The 19,281-nt window shown below is 44.3% G+C and overlaps 1 protein-coding gene across 4 annotated transcripts in view; it reads left to right on the forward strand.

The window, feature by feature from the left end:
* The first annotated feature begins 304 nt into the window (after positions 1–304).
* The window catches only part of SIAH1 (siah E3 ubiquitin protein ligase 1), a 37,243-nt gene continuing 18,266 nt past the window's right edge, over positions 305–19,281 (forward strand). For 2 of the 4 annotated variants that reach the window (XR_012789120.1, XR_012789121.1), the window contains exon 1: positions 307–610. The gene's annotated coding sequence lies outside the window, so the exon portion shown is untranslated. Of the gene's footprint in view, positions 611–1,621; positions 1,892–19,281 lie in introns of those variants that run through there. The other 2 variants (XM_075576664.1, XM_075576665.1) reach the window with 2 other exon arrangements.

A 19,281-nucleotide genomic window follows, 5' to 3' on the forward strand; every position in this document is an offset into this window, starting at 1 on the left:
GGGGGGTAGGGAGAGAGGAATGTAGGGGGAAGAGGAAGTTATGGAGGGGGGTGAGAGTGGTCAGGGAGAGGGGTAAAGAGGAGGAGGACGGGGAGAGGGGAAGAAAGACAATGGGGGAGTAAGGGGATAGGAGGAAGGGGGAGGGGAGAAATAAGGGGATGAGGAGGGTGAGGGAGAGAGGTAGGGAGGAAGTGAGAAAGGAAGAGAGAGGGGGCGGCCCAGACATGTGATGGGCGTGGCCCGGACCGTGGCCCCGTCAATCAAAGGCAGCGCGCGCGCTCCTGCCCGCGAGACCTTTTTTTACGTGCAGGCGGCCGCGCGCTCTCTCCGCAGTGTCTTTTATGCTGAGGCGGTTGGTGGCGCGCGCTCTGTACGGTGGCGGCGGCGGCTCGTGGACGCGGTTTATACTCCAGCAGCCGTTGCGCGGGCCAGAGTCTCGGTCGGCGGTGTGGGGGTCGGCCTCGAGGGAGGAAAAAAAAAAGGGGGCGTTCTTTTATGTGTATGCGGCCTGCAGCGGAAAGAAAAGGAGCCCTCCCCCACACCGGGAATATAACGTCTTTCACTCACATCACAAGGCGTGAAGGGAATCTACGGGCCGAGCTCCGGGAAGGTGAGCGGCGGGCCCGACGTTGTATTTCTGTATGTGTACTGTTCCGGGATCCTGTTCCGGTTTTAGTTTTTTGCTTTGAGGTTTTTTTTGTTTGGAAGCAGATTGTATCCACATTACAGGAGCCGAACCGGCCTCTTTGGCTTTCAAGGGGTTAAACTTCTGTTTTCAGTTCCTGTGGCCTGCAATGCACTGCAGCACCCGCTGGCACTGAATGGGTTAGTGCATATCTCCTACACACGTGTGTGTGTGTGTGTGTGTGTGTGTGGTATTTAACCATAGAGATGCCTCTGCATGGCAGCCCTGTTTCCCACTGCAGCGTGATGTACTGTCTTATTTTGTCTTTTCACTCGTTTTGTGTCCTTCTCCTCCACCATCCCCCCATATCTCCACCTCCACCATCCCCGAATACCTCCACCATCCCCCCCAATATCTCCACCATCCCCCCCAATATCTCCACCATCCCCCCCAATATCTCCACCATCCCCCCCAATATCTCCACCATCCCCCCAATATCTCCACCATCCCCCCAATATCTCCACCATCCCCCCAATATCTCCACCATCCCCCCATATCTCCACCATCCCCCCCATATCTCCACCTCCACCATCCCCCCCATATCTCCACCTCCACCACCCCCCCCCCCATATCTCCACCTCCATCGTCCCCCCATTCTCCAACCTGAGGCCTAATCCTTTTGCTTTTGACTGGTTTCCCCCAACCCGTGTCCTAATTCCCCTGGGAGGATCACTAAACCCTCCTCCCCTTCATTACACACAAGGGGGTGTATTTCTCTTTCCAACTATTCTATTTGTGTTGCTGTATAACCTATACAGACAATAATATACTGTACATACAGTGTACTGCTATGGCTAGATTTAGGGGAAATGCTATGCAGATCGGCTGCAATGTTGCTGTGTGTTGTTGATCGCCATGACCGTGTTGTTTACTCCTATTTGTGCTTCTCGCACTACTCTTCCAGGCTTTTGTTGTCTACAGAATAGGATGATGCCCGTCTGTTGCTGCCAACATGGCGGAGATCGACTGGGCCGCATTCCTGCCGTGAGGTTGCAGCCTGGATATTTTTTTCTCATTTGCCTGATATTTCTATTGTTCAGAGAACGTTCTGAACCAGACAGGAGCCCAGCTGCTGCATCTGTGTGTTTTTAAGTGGGAGAACAGTTCTCCTTACATTGAAGCTGACTGAAGGAAAAGTAATATTGGATGAGAGGAGGCTGTGTCAATTGACAGCTTAATAATGCACTTCAGAAATATTAGGAGATGGTAGGTTTGAGGCCTAATGATTTGCTAAATGGTGCTGTTTAAAACTTGGTACTGATGTGCCTGGTTATGACCGTTTTCTTACTGATATCTACACATGTTTAGGTGCTATTAAAAAATAGTGGTATTATGACAGATCCTTAGTGTGAACATCTGAGGAAAGGGGAGGCAGAGCTCTCTGGGTCACATCTAACAAAGGTTTCTGCTACTTCAGTGCTGTAAGACCACAAAGGGAGACAGCACTGTAAATGCCTTACTGCCCCATAGCAGTGATAGGGTTACTTTGATTTTTTTTTAAAGTTATGACTTTGCACCATTGTGTACCTTGTAATGGCAAGGTAGGTGTTGTGTTTACTACAGTAACTTGCAATGTTATAAATATTTTAAGATGTTCATACACAATATATTACCAATTATTATGTTTAAGTAAATTGCTCATGTTTTCACCTCGGATATCAAAGGTGCTAAAGAGTTTCTTTAAAGAGCAGTTGGCGCAGGTGCCAAAAAGCAGACAATCTACATTGGACACATAACTTTTTAATTTCAGTGTTTGGAGGCACAAAATAACACTCTTTGGTCAAGAAATGTAATTCATGCCTTTAGCACATGTACATTTCTGGTTGCCAGTTTGTAAATGGCGACCAATAAATTGAGCATAGCAGGGGTGCTGTGCTATTTCCCTTAAGTGCTGTAAGTTCTATGGTGCCCCATTGGCAGCAGCAATAGAATAGCACTGACAGAAGTGAGATGTAATTGGTAGACTGCAGAAGTGATGTCACTGTGCCACAACTGCAAGAGTTGCTCCCCATAATGCTGTTGGTTTTTCTTGCTGCACGTTTGACAATGTTGGCTGTGAGAGGTCCTATTTGGCAGACCGCATGATTGTAATTCAGAAAAGGGAAGAAGTTAAAAAAAAAAAAATATGGGGATGATTGGAGAGAGGGATGCAGAAAGGTTATCGAGCGTTAAGAAAAGTTAAAACATTGGAGAGGGTACAAAAGGGGAGGGCCAATGAAAATAGTCAACAAAACAAGAAATTTGGGGGGTGGGGGGGGAAGAAACAGTGGTTCTATATTACTTTAATCACTGAGTTGCCAGAAGCTGGTACTGAATAGGTTGTCACTAATTTTGATTGTTGTATTATAATGTTTTTGGGCTGTTTATGGCAAACGTCTGGCTTTTTTTTTTTTTCCCTACTGCCTAGTGCAGGTGGAATTTGTTATGTCCTGCTCTAGCATCAGTAATCTAATGGCTATCTGTTTGCATAAATGAAGGGTCGGCTTGATAGTGGTGATATTGGTGCTACTGCACAGGGTTCGTGCTCTCTCTTGGGACCAAACCCGTGGAGTGGCAATAGAGGGAGCCCATCCATGCAGTGTTCGCGGAAGCCGGGCCTGACTTCCAGTGAGAGCCCAACTTCTGTCAGTACCTCCCCTGGGTGGTCTCCCTCCAGCTCTGTTGCAATCGCCCCACAGGTATGGCTCCGGGGAGCACAAGAGGCCACGCACTCGGTATGCACCAGGCCCTGCAATTTTGCAAGCGGATGCTGCATAAATTGGTACTCAGGCAGAATAGTGGAGAAATTGATGTTGGCAGATATTGTGAAGCCTAGTTTTAAGACCTTATTACAGCCAATTGGGTTAAAAGATAGTCGTAAAGTGCAATGATCTGATCTATAATTCATTGTCCCTTGATGGAAGTTATTACATTTTTCCATTTACTCCTTTGTAAACTTGTACTGTCCGAAAAAGGGAATAACCCTGTAAATTAACTGCCCAGTCATGAGTTTCATCCCACCATGTTTCAGTAATGCCTGATATCATACTGCTCTCTTGAAGCTATGAATTCAAGCTCCCCCGTTTTATCTGTCAGGCTTCTTGCATTAGTAAGCATGCATTTAAGGTTTTTTTTCTGTCTGTACTATTATCTGCTCCTGCCTTTCTACTTCAATTGGATTTAGTCTTTAGAAGTTTTATAGTATTATCTGTATTTAATATGGGTATTTCCCTGCTTGCCAAACTTCCACTTGCCCCATTTTATCTCCATGACCCATTTCTATTTCCCCATCTATTCTATTTAGTTTATCGGTTTCTTGTCCCTCCCCCCTCCATCCTAGTTTAAAATATCCTTCAACCTTTTTAACATTCTCCCCCCTAGCATAGAAGATCTTTCTTCATTGAGGTGCAATCGTCCCTACCATAAAGATGGCACCTTCCAAAAGGAGTCCCAGTGCTCTATAAAAACCCCAAACCCTCCTTCCTACACCACTTTCTTAGCCACCTCCCTAATCTCTGACTGTTTCCCTGTGGTAGCACATGGCACTGGTAGTATTTCAGAAAATACTACCGTGGAGGTCCTTGCCTTATGCTTGCGGCCTAGATCCCTGAAAACATTTTTAGGACCCTCCATCTTTCTCTAGCTTTGTCATTGGTGCCAATGTCTACCAAGAACACCGGGTCAGTCTCGGCTTCTCCCAACAATCTGTCTACCCAATCCGCAATGTTCCAAACTTTCGATTATAGTGCATATGCGCGTGACGTCGCGTGCGAAACATGCACTGGAGGTGACGGGGAGGCGTGGCCATGATTTCACACGAGCGGTTCACCCTCATTCACGGAATCGCTCACGTGATGCGGCCGTCGCCGATCAGGTTCAGAAGTCTATTTCAAATTTACGCGCTTGGATGGATTTGTTGTGAGCGCACTATATGCGCACTCAATTGAAAAAATTACTTTGTGCGTGCGACACCATTATAATCACGGACTAACGGTTCACCTGCAACCTACCTGTTCCTCACTCATCGCTGCACCACCAGTCACAGCCATGGCCTGCTCAGTGAGCACTAAACTCTCTTCAAGATTGTCATTTGTCCCTCAGTATTACAAGTTTCCTCTTCAGATCGGCGATCTGAGACTCTAAAGAGACCACTTGCTCACACTTCCCACAGTGGTATGCTCCCTGGAACAGTTGCTTCTAATGCACATACATGGGGCAAGATGTGCATTGAGTGGCATTCTCTATCCTGTTTATTGTTGCAACTATGGAGTTAAGTACTAACAATTAACTGTACTTCCATATAGTATACCTTGTACCACTGCTTTCTTGTTTCAACTCCTGGTTATTACTCCACACTTTATACAAACTGCATTGGCAATCAAACAGTAATCCAGTCGCACAGATCAGGACACACAAGCTCAAGATTGACCTTGAATATATTTGTAAATAGTTATCATATCTCCTCTTTAAGATATATATATTATTATTATTTTAATGTAAACTTAAATTGGATAGCTTTTTTTTTTAAGCCTCATAAGTCAGACCTATCCCTTTTAGGCTGCGGCCAGGGTAACTCGAGCTGGCCGCGATGAAACACATTGCTGCCGTGTGTGGTTATCGTGAGTGAGCGCATGCAGGGCGCTTAGCTGCTTGCAGAATAAGCAAATTTGATTTTGCTCGCTGGCGTGTCACGTGAGCGGCTCGCCCAATGAGGGCCAACCAGCTCCATGAGGTCATGGCCGCGCCCCACCAAGCACGCAACTAGCTGTCAAGGAAACGCCCAGCACCTGGCGTCCCGGCGCTCGAGCGGCAGCGAGCACTCCCACCCTGGCCGCAGCCGTATCAATTTTGGCGCTCTTTTCTGCACTTTCTCGAGTTTCATAATATCTATTTTTTTTATAGATCGATGCCCAAAACTGTACTATGTATGCAAGGTGTGGTCTTGCTAATTATATGGTTTTCCCTTTCAACCATACCCCATTTCATGTATGATGATATCCTATTGGCCTTTGAAGCTACTGCCTAACATTAAGCACTTGCCATCTACAAGCACCCCTTTATCCTTCTTCATCAAGGATTAACCCTGTCTTGTCCAATTTAGTTGTATGTAGCATGATTGTTCTTCCGAAATTCATAAGCTCACATTTATCTGTTTTAAACCTCATTTGCCATTTACCTTCTCAAGCTTCTAGTTGATCTGAAGTCCTGCAGATAAAGGACATCCTGCTCTACTACCTTACATAATTTGATGTTCTCAGCAAAGAATGGAGACTGTTCATTTTGCCAACCTCAAGGTCATTAATAAAAAAAGTTAAAAAGCAGTGTCCCCCTTACAACTTTAGCCCAATCTGAAAATGTTCAATTTATTACAACTCTCTACTGCCTATTAAACAACTAGTTTTCAATATCTTCACCCAGATTAATGTGCTTCATTGTGTACACTAACCTCTGTGGCACCATATCAAACGCCTTTGCCAAATTGTTGTAGACACATCAACTGCAGTGCCTTTTAAAATAGCTTAAATTCTTACTTGCCACCTCCCAAAAAATTTTAAGAATATTGTTGGTTTGGTAAGACCTCATATATCTATGCTGACAATTACTAATAAATTTTGTTAACCAACTGGTATTTCTGACTATTAGCCATTAATAAACCATCAATTAGCATGCGCTCCACTACTGATGCAGGTCTGTAATTCTCTGGTTGTGATCTAGTTTCCTTTTTAAAATAGTCACCACGGCTGCTTCACGCCAATCTTATGATACTGAGCCTATGGAAATTGAATCCTTGAATAAAACATAACTGCCTGACTATGCCTGAACTTGGCTCTTTTTAACCTTTTACAGTGCCCTTGAACTCCGGCACTCCCAGTCATGTGATTGCTCTAGAGGGATCGTGTGATTGTGACAGGCACCAAGATGCCAGAGGCCCCCTAGAAATCGAGCAAGTGCCCGTGCTGTACCAGTTGCATCATAAGGACGCTATAAAGGTTAAAACAGGGGTACGCAAACTGGGGTTGACGCAAGATTATATGCGGGTGTTAGAGGCCCTGCGTGCTTCCCGAAGTCAATTAAATGCTGGGGAAGAGGCGAAGGCCTCTGTAACTTCTCCTTACTTTTGTTCAGACGGCTTCTGGTGATGCGTCCCCATGTCAACGTGATGTTATGACGCCAGAATGTCAGAGGCAAGGTAAGGAGAGGGGACACAGCCGGCAGGGGAGCGCAGGGGAAAAAGATTGCGCTCCCCTGGGTTAAAGAACACTTGGACTGATTTATTTATTTATTCCCATCTTATGGTGCTGACCCATGTACATGAGTTATGCATATATGCATATAATTTTGCATATAATTTTGCAGGTGCAAGGAGTCCCTGTCCTTTAGAACATTTAATTTTGGAGTGAGGCACAGGGAGCTCAAGTGACTTGCCCAGGCCAGGGTCACATGGAGCCGACAATGGTGTTTGAACCAACCCTTCTGTTTCAAAGGTAGACTCTCTCTTTTTTTTTTTTTATTCTTGGCCCTGCTCTCCCCCCCCCCCCCCCCCTGTCACTGAGCCGCTTCTTCAGCCACATTGGTTCTGAGTTATGGCTTCCTCTTTTTGTGGTTGGCTCCTTGGTGTATACAGAAGCAAATCCTTTATTTAATACCTCTGCCTTCTCCTTGTCCAAATACTTTGCCTGCCCATCTCACACTGAAAGGTTCGTATATTCTTTCTTTACTTCTGTACTGTGCTTTCTGTACTTCTTTAACAATGTTTTAAAGACCTGTGTTTTTAGCTTCTTACTTTTTTTTTTGGTAAGAACTCCATCCCAATTTATTCCTTGTCGATTCTTCCTTAGTTGTTTTGATATTACTTGGTCCAGTAATATCACTTTCCTAGTTGGTTCCTCAATTTGGGTAATTCTTTTTAGCACACCCAAAAACCGGTTTCCTTTAGTAGTACTGCTAATCTGATTACTCCATTCGATGTCCCGATTTTATTAAAATTGCCTATAATTAAAACCTCATTTTGCGTTCTTTCCCATGCACACAGTTGGTTTGGCTTCATCACATTATACCAATTCTCTCTATAAACACTAGCACTAATAATAGATTTTAAATTGTGGCTTTCCATACATACTTAACCACCTCTTCTATTTGCCTGATCGCTACAAAAAAAGAAATGGGAATGCCAGTCTAAATTAACTGCCCAGTCATGAGTTTTATCCCACCATGTTTCAGTAATGCATATATCATATTGGTATTTTCTGGGTATTATTTCAAGCTCCCCCATTTTATCTGCCAGGTGTCTTGCATTATTAGCAAGCACGTATTTAAAGGCGCAAAACATGACATCTTGTATGGGTTCTTTTAATAAATCAGTTCTGTAGTATTTGATAGTGACTTTTTAAAATTATTATTCAACTCTTAATGTCATTTTTATTGAGTTTTAATATACTAAGCTTTCTTTCTTTGATTTTTCTATAGCAGGTTTTAGCCCACCTCTGAGCAGTGCAAGATATTTGTAACACTTGCCTGTGTGTGATAATTTGTTGCCAATGTTCCCAGCAGTTTGAGCCGCAAACTGTTACCTTTAGTAATATAAGGATCTATTATAGCTGCTGACTGAAGAATTGATTGGAACTGAAAGGCAGCTATTATTTATTTATAAAATGTTTTACCAATAAGTAATACATTGGGAGTTACCTCTCGTTTTCAGGTATGTCTGGGCATAATTAAGATGACAAATACATGGTTACAAATACATAGTTCCATAAGTGAACAGGGTATACATTATATACAAGACATTGCATGCACAGTTAGAGATAGTATATGTAACTGTGACAGACAAGATTAAAATGTGACAGCTTTAGTTTTGAAAGAACTTAGACTGGTGGCGGCTGTGAGAGTTTCCGATAGATTGTTCCAGTTTTTGGGGTGCACGGTAAGAGAAGGAGCGTCTGGATAGTTGATAGGCACACAATCAGAATTTTTACAGATTTGTAACAGGCGCACCAAACAATTGCCAGTTTAGGTAAGAATGTAGAATTATACATTGTCACATGCTTTACGGATAAAAATAAGAAAAGGGGGAATGTAAAGAATTGCTGCTTTAAAGTTACCAGTCTGTGCTATTGCTTTGGATGCCCTCTTTGTTGGCTTATAGGTTCCTGTCTTTATTATTCATAGGTTTTCTAGTATTATCTGTATTTAATATGGTTGCCTCGCTGGTTGCTAAACTATCCCTTCTCTCCACTCCACCCCCATGCAGTCTTGAATGTTTGACCATGACAAAAAAGCTGCCGGGACAATTTGCCCCGGAACATTTTGCTGCCATGTGCTTCCACGCAAGCCTAGACCAGCCGCTCCGACGTGCCATTTTCAAATGTCCCACGCGGGCCATTTAAAGATGGCGAGGCTGGTCTAGGCAATGTCCTGTGTGGGACATTTAAACATGCACTTATAAGATCTTGCTTGTCTGAGCAGGCGCACAGTGAGATGCCCTGCCGTGACACATCTGCGTTTTGTTAGCGGCCAAATGTCCTATTCCGACCCACATGAACCAAAGTATTTAGCAGTTTCTATCTAAATTTTAACCACGTTAAAGGTTGAGGCTGCAGACTGGATACTGGTTCAATGCATAATTCATGGTGGATGGATACCAAGTATAGTCATGGTAGATGCGAGAGAAAATAATCGGATGTAAAATAAATGGAGACCAGACAAAGGATGCCTAGGAGAAAGTGAGAGGTAAAAAATAGTGTTGTTCACTGGTTTCATTTGCCCATTACAAAACAACCTGCATTGAAATTGTTGGTAACAGTGTGACTCTTCACTGTGTTTAAAAATAGCAGAGGATATCTAGTTTGTGAACCCATGAAACACTAACATATCGTAATAAGCAGAATTCATAATGTATTTGGTTTCCTGCATGTTTTTGGCTTGTATGGTCGTGCACCCTTTGGTCTGACTACATGCACCCTATTCTACTTTTCTTTTCTCCACTATTGGTTGTTACATGCTATGGAGTTTTGGAAAATAGATCTATATATATTATATTACTAATTAAAAATAAGTAGACTGTATTACACTTTGAGTGTACAGGGCAAATCTGAAACTGTAAACCTATTTGTATAGTCATTACAAATTGACTTGTCCTTTTAATTAGTAGTTTTGTTGTGTGGACCAATCTCCATGCTATGTAACACCACCTACCATCCCCACCATCAAACCTTCATTTGATCAGCTGCGTGGCTGGGTCATACGCTAACCTGAGATAGGCCGAGTTTATAGTATGTCACCCGTAGCGATCGCTGAAAGCCGGAAGATTTTTGATTTTTCCAGCGATCGAGGGGTGACGGCACGTGAGCGGTTCAGCCAATGAGGGCGAACCACTCAAGACCACACCCCCCAAGTCACACTGTCGCATCTCCTGCACCAGTGTGCAGGAATCGCTGTAGTAGTGGCGACGGCTGACGTCACTGTCGCCGCTACTATAAACGTACCCGTATACTTCATCCCGCAATGAGCAGCCATTTTTCCTTTTTGCATCAACATTGTCCCTCATTCCCTCAAGTGTAAGTTCTCGCGTGCAGGACCCTCATTACCTTCTGTATCTGTGCATGTTTGTCCTTATTTGTATATAATTCTGTTTGTGTAATGATTAAATCTCTGTACCCCTATTGTACCGCGATGTGGAATATGCTGACGATTTACAAATAAAAGATCATAACAATCTGTAAGGATGGTGTTACATTTCTTAAACTGTTGCACTGTACTGATTTTTACTACTTGTTCAAAATTTCCTGCTTTAAAATTCAATGTGAACAGAGCTCCACTCGGTGATAACGAGCCAGCTACAATTATGGTGGTGCGTGCTGCGTGCTGCGCGTGCGCGTTCCCATAGACCAATCTAGACATGAAAAAATGTGCCATGTTTACGCATTGAAATGTCTTCATAGTACTGTATTTATATAGACTTGAGGTTTGCCAGGATTTGGTTGAATCTGTTTTGGTTTTTACCTTTGCATATATGGCAAAAATGTTTACTATTTAAGAAAAAAAATGTTAATTCACTGCCTATGCCAAGGATGTGCAAAGTTCCTGAGCTGTGCCCCCCTGCCTGGCAGCCCCCAGTGCTCACGCACCCCCCTCTCCAAGGACCTGGCATCAGGTTATGTGACGTCACCACACAGCGTCATTTGACGTGCATCGCTGTAGAGCTGGTAGAGTGCAATAAGGGAGTTACACAGGCCTCACGCCTCCCCCGGCATTTAATTTAAATGCCTTGGGGAAGCGTGCTGGGCCTCTGTAACCGCCATGCCCCCCCAGAAAATTCTTGCACACACCTGGCCTACTGTATGCAATTATACTCATTTGCAAATTATTTGAATCTCGCTTGGGCAAAAACTTCCCACTGTTTGCTAGTTTGTAGAAAAAATGCAATCATATGGGCTGTGGTACAGAAAAGAAGCAAGAAAAAGTGGGTGGGGAATAAGGGATGTTACAGATGTAGTGAATGGTATTGGGGTGTGCTACCCTGGGTGAAATATCGCGATGGCGCCACCCCACTTGAGCGACAGATGCAAAATAATGGCTCTTTCTCGCACTGTGTGCATGTCCCCCGGCAGGCTGCAATAATGTTGGTTAAATCTATATATACTATAACAGTTTACAATAATATTATAATGGCGTTAAGGCCAGTGGTTTTTGTTTTGACCAGAAAGAACGCGACCAGTTGCCTACATGAAAAATTCAGTAAAATAGTTTTCGATTGTAAGTGCACTGTCAACATTGTAATATTTAGTTTGTTGTAACTACTAATTATGTGATGTTTTTAGCACGTCATAACGCTTGAAAAATAGTCCATAAAGTCTGAAATTGAGGCATCATCAAAGCTATGATAAGCTCTACTAATATTCTCCTTATGCTTTGTTAAAGCAAAAATATCACACAAATGTGTAAACTAAAAAAGGAAACTTTTCTAAAGATTATTTTGTCAGATCAGTGTGTGAATTTTTTTTTTAATTGCCTACCAGTTATAGGCCATTTCGACCACTGATTAGACATCCTAAAGTATTCAGGTTCCCTTCCAGAATAGCTGTCTGAAAAGGGGAAAATATATATTTAATGGGACTTACTGTAATTAGAATCATTTAAAACCAGAGACATAACATAAAATACAGACAGAGCTCAGTGCACATCCAGTGAAAACTTATACACGGTACAGTGCCTAAATATACATGTATAGATATCTAAGAAATAAAATGGTCTTTTAGTTTAACATTTTGGCCAAATTGTTGTAAGCCCCTGAGCAACTACACGGCAGGCCACAGCTCAAGGGTCCCTAACACTAATATAAATTCTTAATAACCTGTGCATTACCAGGAAGAATGATTTTATAATAAATCTGTCAAAATTAGTTGCATAGATCTAAGTCTGATTGAAGCTTTTATTAACCTGTACATTACCAGGAAAATCACTCTGTATTAGATTTGTCACAATCACACTGCAAGCAAGCAAGTTCCCCTGAGAGTGGGAGATGCTATGGAGTGAGCTTTTAACCATTTAATGTGGGAGGGAGTGAGCTTCAATTAGGTAGAAGGTTGCCACCCTCCAATCAGCTAAGACTAGCTGAACAAGATTTGTAAAACATACAGGACACCTACAAGCTCATATTGAACCCCCAAAATAACCACAACATATATACAAGCATATAAATGGTTAAAAGCTCACTCCATAGCATCTGAGCTCTGTCTGTGTTTTATGTTATGTCTCTGGTTTTAAATATATATATTGCCATGCTCAGTAGCACTCCTCTGTGACACTTATATGCTTATATATATGTTGTGGTTATTTTGGGGGTTCAATATGAGCTTGTAGGTGTCCTGTATGTTTTGTAATTAGAATCAACAATTTTCTGTCCCCTCACATGACCGCGTAAACCATAGGTCTTCACCTCTCCTTATTTGTAGGATCGGCTTGTAATTTCAACTTTGACCTCTCGACTGCAGAATAGATCCACTATGGATCGTTGCGGTTTTTTTGTTCCTACCTGCTATCCAGGATAAGAGAAGTGGAGCTCTGCAGTATTTTATTTTTTATTACGTCAACAATTAAAGGTCAATGGAAGTATGACATCACCTTGCTTGTGAATGGTCTCTGGGAGTCATCCTGTGGGGTTGACTGTCTCATTGGTGCAGGGAACATCTAGGATTTCTCCCTTGTTGCATTGGAATGTTGGTCAGAGGCTGTGAGACAATTGAGGTAGCCTGAAGTTGACAGCATTGTTGTGGGAACCTTCTCTTTTTCTCAGTATACCTTGAGCCAGCCAACGGTGTGTTCCCTCTGGTCGACGCCAATGAAGGTTGAGTCCAACAATGTGGTGGCCGTCACAAATATAAACGGCCAAGGCGGGACACATGCAGTGATGACTGGAAAGAGGTGAAGAGAATTCTGTCATGGGCAGATAATTGCGGTTCATATTGCAGGAGCTATAAATGTGAAGACAAGCAACCAATTCATCTAGGAGAATGGGAAATAATTCATGAAGTATTTAATCAGATTACAGCAAGATGGGGTACCCCACAAATAGACCTGATGGTGACCAGACCAAGTCGCCAGGTGAGGATCTTCGCAAAGTACAGGCATGACAATCTGTGTCTAGATGCTTTGAAAAGCTGCTATTCCCACCATTTACATGTATACGAACAGTGTTGAGGAAGATAAAGCAAGATTGGGTTCAGGGGAAAAAGTACTAGAATATAAGGTCATGCTCTGAGGTCAATTGGCTGACTGGGGGGGAGAATATGAGGAAGTACTTCACTGGATGAGGGTGTTTGTGGACTAGCTCTGCCAGTAGAGGTGATAGAGGCTAATACTGTAAGGGAATTCAAATTGTTTGGGATAGACAAGGCTATACAGCTGATGGAAAAGTTGATAGATTAGGTAGGGCAAAGTGGTTCTTATCTACCATTGTATGTTTCAAATTCTGTTTGAGAATAGCAGTGATGCCTTATTGGCACAAAATAGTTTTGTCAGGTATGACTATAGAAACCATATGCATACTGGGAGGATCTTTTGGTTCTGGGGCCTTGTACTGTGGGCATGCTTAAAACAACAAAAGAACCTCTTTATTTGGCTGTTTGGAGATGTAGCGGGATAAATTAAAGAAGGAAGGGTTTCCTGAACCAATGATAGAATCCTTAAAGGCCAGGAAAAAATCTACTAGAAAAGTATAAGCTAGAATATGGAATCATGGTGGAAGGAATTTTATCAAAAGAAGCAAATATTGCACAAAATGTATCATTTGTGAAATAAGGCAAAGGATTCAGATCAGGGTCTCTAAAGCTTCTGGTGTTGGCATGGGGAGACATTTTGGCATAGAACTGCTGATAAAGTTTAGACTGTATGGCAGATTGTTAGGAAAGAACAAGCTCTACTTTTTTCCTTTTGGAACTAAGAGGGTAAAAAGCTTCAACGTTTGCCTTTGCAAGGTGGAGAATGGATGCAATATACCTGGCATATGAAGATTCCAGATGGGAACCTTTGTAACTTGGTAAAAGCCAATTTAACTAGATTCATCTTGGGCAGAAGTGTCATCTCTGTGAGATGCATGCAGAGCAACAACCTGGTCCAGTCTTGACATTTTATTACACACTGCAAGCTGGACATTACCTCTTTAACAGAGGCCTCTTATGACACAAAGGAAATGGCATGACCTTGCTCTTTAGCTTTTATTCTACCTCTGGTGTTGATTTGCTTTCATATATCCCATGGGATGCACTGCCATGTGAGGACGACAAAAGGGGGACTTTCAGAAATTCTCATTTCTTTTAGACTGAACAGTTTTTCCACTGACATTTTGTTTTTTTCTTAGTATCTATGTAGCCATTGATTGTTATTGGGAGTAACTCTTGCTTGAGAACACAATGTTTCAGGGTGGAGCTAGTCTTAAGAAGCTTGGAGAGGGGTCAAAGTTGAAATTACAAGCTGGTCCTACAAATGAGGGAAGGACACCCATGGTTTGCATTGCAGGGTTCTGGATAAGAGATGATCATTTTGAGAAGTCAGATTCAGCCTTTTCTATGCAGACTGTTTCCTGTAAGTCTTATTGGTTGATTGTGAGGTCAGTCCTGTTGGAGGTTAAAGTTAAGGACCTAAATGACAGACCTCTTTGCATCCAATCTACTCTTGTGAGTGTTTTTGTGAAACCAGTATGTTTAAATAACATTATCTTAAAATTCAGGCATGGAAACTTCCTGGGTCCCTAAAATTACATTTTGTGGGGTTTTGTAGTGCAGTGACTGATCAGTCACTGGGGCCGCAGCTGCTCAGTTTGCCCAATCCTGCTTCACTAGCTTGATCCCAAAGCAGGGTCAAGCACTGGCGACAGGTCACTCAGAGCTGCTCCACTCAGTGTGTAGGGGGGGGGGGGGGGGTAGTAGAGAGAGATGCAGAGAGCTTCAACACACTGCCCACCACTGCTCTCCTTGAGATCTATGTAAGTGAGGAAGGTTTTTTTTATTTTTTTGTTTTGTTTTTTAAATTATTTTTTGTCCACCTTAATCCTTTTACCATAGTCTGCTTATGTAATTTACAACGCAAGCCTTGTTTCTATTATAAATCGATTGTAATATATCTTGTCTGCTCCACCATTTTTGCTCATGGACCGAGAGCAAACGAAAAACATAGTAAGGTTTAATGGCAGTTCCCCATACATTTTTTTTTTTTGTCAAATTGGAGCTGCATACATTTTGGTTCTAATAGTCATTGAGGTGCATTCATCTTTACATATATACCACAAACTTGTAATAAGTCAATTCACCTTTTTTTACTGTGACTGAGGGAATGGTGCATAGGGGGATGCTATGTGTTTACAAAATAATATCAAGCTGAGTGGTTGCTGTCCTCGCCACACATACAGTACGCACAAGTCAGTGTTGCGGTAGGTGTAATTTTAAGTATTAGGTGACACTACATGTTGAAAAGGCTCTCCCGTACACTGTGAATCCAAGTAAATCTGGCATTTGCCGAGGGTTTTTTTTATTTTTTTTAAATGCCAATGTTAATTACCAGACGGGGATTTGCTGTTTTTGTGTTTTAGGTGAAAATTCATCTTTATTTGTACACACTTGTGTGCATGCTGACATTATTTTCATACTTTACATTTTTCACATTCAGTTTGGTCATAGCTATACTTGAGCATAGCTGCAGAAGATGAACTTTGGTGTTTTTCTGTATCCCCCCACACTGTGAGATGGGAGTATCTTTATATTTATCACACATGCCTCCTTGTTTAAATGTCTCAATGGGTGTTTTCAATTTTTTTTCTATTTATTTGGCAATTAGCCAATTAAATAACTATTTGTATTGGTGTATAGTGTTGCTGCCGTGGTATTTCTAGCTTGTTATATCTTTGTATAGTACTCTTGGATAGCAAATTCCTCAATACAAAAGCCCCTGTAACCAGAAGATTCTGTGCAATCAGCCACAATTAGCCATATCAAATGCCGAAGGGGAATGAGCAGCAGGGTTAGTTGGTGCACTGGAATTGTCTTCCCCCATTACTATTCCTCATCAAATGATAAAGGCTTATTCTAATCAGTATAATAAGGTGCAGACATCCCATTTCACCTATGTAAACGGTTGGAACAAATATCAGTCCATCTCATAAGAATTTGTTAAAGCAGCAGTTCCCATGGCCGCCTTATTTGTGTGAGAAGCACGGGGTGCCCCAGGATCAGATCACGTTAATTTTCTCTCTGGTAAGACCCCAGGTTCCCGATATACATATCAGAGGGTGCCGATGGTAATTTTATTGAAATCCCTGGTGTCACCTGGGCTGGTAGGATGTTGTAGAAACCTGGTTAACGGATTCAATGATGTCTTAGAAAATACTTTTTTTTATTTTTGACTGGCGCTTTTTATAAGTGGAGCATACAGTAACACTTTAAAGGTGCACTCCCACACAAATAACTTTGATGTAATGTATTTTCTCAAATATTGTTTAGTCATTTTAAACGTTGGTTTTAAGAAAGAATGCTAAAGTAATATGGCGAGCGATTTGTGGTTAATGTTCTATGTGTTGCTCTACCTTTTAATATTATACAAGTAGAAAGACTATGCAAATATTGAGATTGGAAACGATACTGAAACTTTCGTTTTTCCTATTAAGAGACATTTTGGTCTGTTTTTATACCCATTTTTCAGAATTCTGAGAAGGGTCTTCTAGCTTGTATGTGCAGCTATAGGGATGTCATTTCTAGCTGAAGTTGGGTAGTGGCCCTGATATATATCTGAAGGACATGTGGATTATAGTTAATGAACAAATGTACTTACGTGGGTGTTGTGTGTGTGTGTGGGGGGTGGGTGGTGGTGGGGGGTTAATGTTGGGATCACACAGCGCTGTTGCCTGGGGGGGGGTGTTGGGGGGGGGGTTAATGTTGTGATCACACAGCGCTTTTGCCTGGGGGGAAGGGGATGGTGGTGGGGGGGGGTTAATGTTGGGATCACACAGCGCTGTTGCCTGGGGGGGGTGGGGGGGGGGGGTTAATGTTGGTATCACAGAGCGCTGTTGCCTCGGGGTTGGGGGGGGTTAATGTTGGGATCACACAGCGCTGTTGCCTGGGGGGGGAGTGGTGGGGGTTGTTAATGTTGGGATCACACAGCGCTGTTGCCTGGGGGGGGGGTGGTGGGGGGGTTAATGTTGGGATGACAGCGCTGTTGGCTCGGGAGGGGGGGGTTAATACCCCCCCTCCCCACATGCCCCCCCCTCCGCACATGCCCCCCCTCCCCGGCACTCCAAGTCACCCCCCTCCCCGGCGGGGGAACAGGCAGTGGCCAGGCAGGCTGCCTCGCGGCGCCGAGTGGCCAAGATGGCGGCGGGCTGGGGGGGTTAATACCCCCCTCCCCACATGCCCCCCCCCCTCTGCACATGCCCCCCCTCCGCGGTGCTCCAAGTCACCCCCCTCCCCGGCGGGGGATCAGGCAGTGGCCAGGCAGGCTGCCTCGCGGCGCCGAGTGGCCAAGATGGCGGCGGGCTGGGGGGGTTAATACCCCCCTCCCCACATGCCCCCCCCCCTCCGCACATGCCCCCCTCCCCGGCGCTCCAAGTCACCCCCCTCCCCGGCGGGGGAACAGGCAGTGGCCAGGCAGGCTGCATCGCGGCGCCGAGTGGGCAAGATGGCGGCGGGCTGGGGGGGTTAATACCCCCCTCCGCACATGGCCCCCCCCTCTGCACATGCCCCCCCCCCTCCCCGGCGCTCCGTCACCCCCCTCCCCGGCGGGGGAACAGGCAGTGGCCAGGCAGGCTGCCTCGCGGCGCAGAGTGGCCAAGATGGCGGCGGGCTGAAGGACCCCCTTCCTCCCTCGCGGCGCCAAGTGGCTAAGATGGCGGTGGCCGGAAGTAGAGGTAGGGGGGAAGGTGTAAGTGGCGCGGAGTTGCGCTGTCCCCGGGGGGGGGGGACGGGGGGGGACGGACGGATGATGTGTCCCCCTTCTGGCCGATCACGGTGGCTGCCTCCCTGCACCTCACAGACCTCAGCTGCGGCCACGTGCGGTGTCCGTTGGTGATGTGAGTATCACACAGCGCTGTTGCTGGGGGAGGACAGGGGGGGTGTGTGTGTTTTTTTTGGGGGGTTTTGGGTGTGTGGGGGGTTTTGGGGGTGTGGGGGGGGGGGGGGTGTGCGCGGTGTCCGTGGGAGAGGTGAGGATGAGACAGTGCGGTGAGGTGAAGGGGAGGTGTGTTGGCAGTGTAGGCCGTAAGAGGCGGTGTGAGCGTGCGGTGTGTGTGGTGTTGTGTGAGGGTGTGGAATGTTGCAGTGCTGAAAGCAATAAGACTGGTACCTGATTGTGCAGTTCTGTCGTGGTAGCAGGCGGTCAGGGTTTTCTGGGTTGAGAGCAGTGAGGGTTAGGTGGAAATCTCAGGGTTAGGTGCAAATCTCTCAGAGCAGTGAGGGTTAGGTGCTGACAAGCGTTCCCAACGCTCAGTGAGTGAGTGGTGGGAGAGTGTGTCAGTGGTGTAGGTCAGTGAGGGGTGGGACAGTGTGGCAGTGGTGTTGGCCGCAGACCAATGAGAGTTGTGCGGGGGCGGACCGCAGACCAATGAGAGGTGTGCGGGGGCGGGCATGGCCTGAGGCGGAGTGACAGGCCAAAGGTGCAATCAGATTGTCCGTAGGGACACAGGAAGATGCAGACAGGCATACAGTTTTTTCACTAATATATAATAAGATTCAAGCGGATTGGGAAATTGTAAATAACCCTTGTTGGACTGTGGGCCCCCTGCTCTCTCCCCCCCCCCCCAAAAAAAAAAGTTGATTGGTCTTGGTACCATAAAACATGTCTTAATTTTGTGGCTTGAAACTTCTTGTTTGTTTGCAATTGTATCACCAGGTATTGCCTCTAATTTCCTTTTCTGTTTGCTGCAACCAGGCTTGGATTGGCCTACTAAGTACCTTGGAATTTTTTTTTTTTTAAGTGTTTTCTTATAATATTCTAGGTATTGCTAAAGTACTGAAGTCCACTTAATGGATTACATTTTGGGGATTTGATAACCAGGATTACATTGATTTTGGAGTTTAGAAATGTGGTTGTCTAAAATGACATCACAAATGTAATTTTATACCTTTTTCTCCTTT

This window comes from Ascaphus truei, chromosome 19 (genome assembly GCF_040206685.1).
Source record: "Ascaphus truei isolate aAscTru1 chromosome 19, aAscTru1.hap1, whole genome shotgun sequence".
Taxonomy (NCBI): Eukaryota; Metazoa; Chordata; class Amphibia; order Anura; family Ascaphidae; genus Ascaphus; species Ascaphus truei.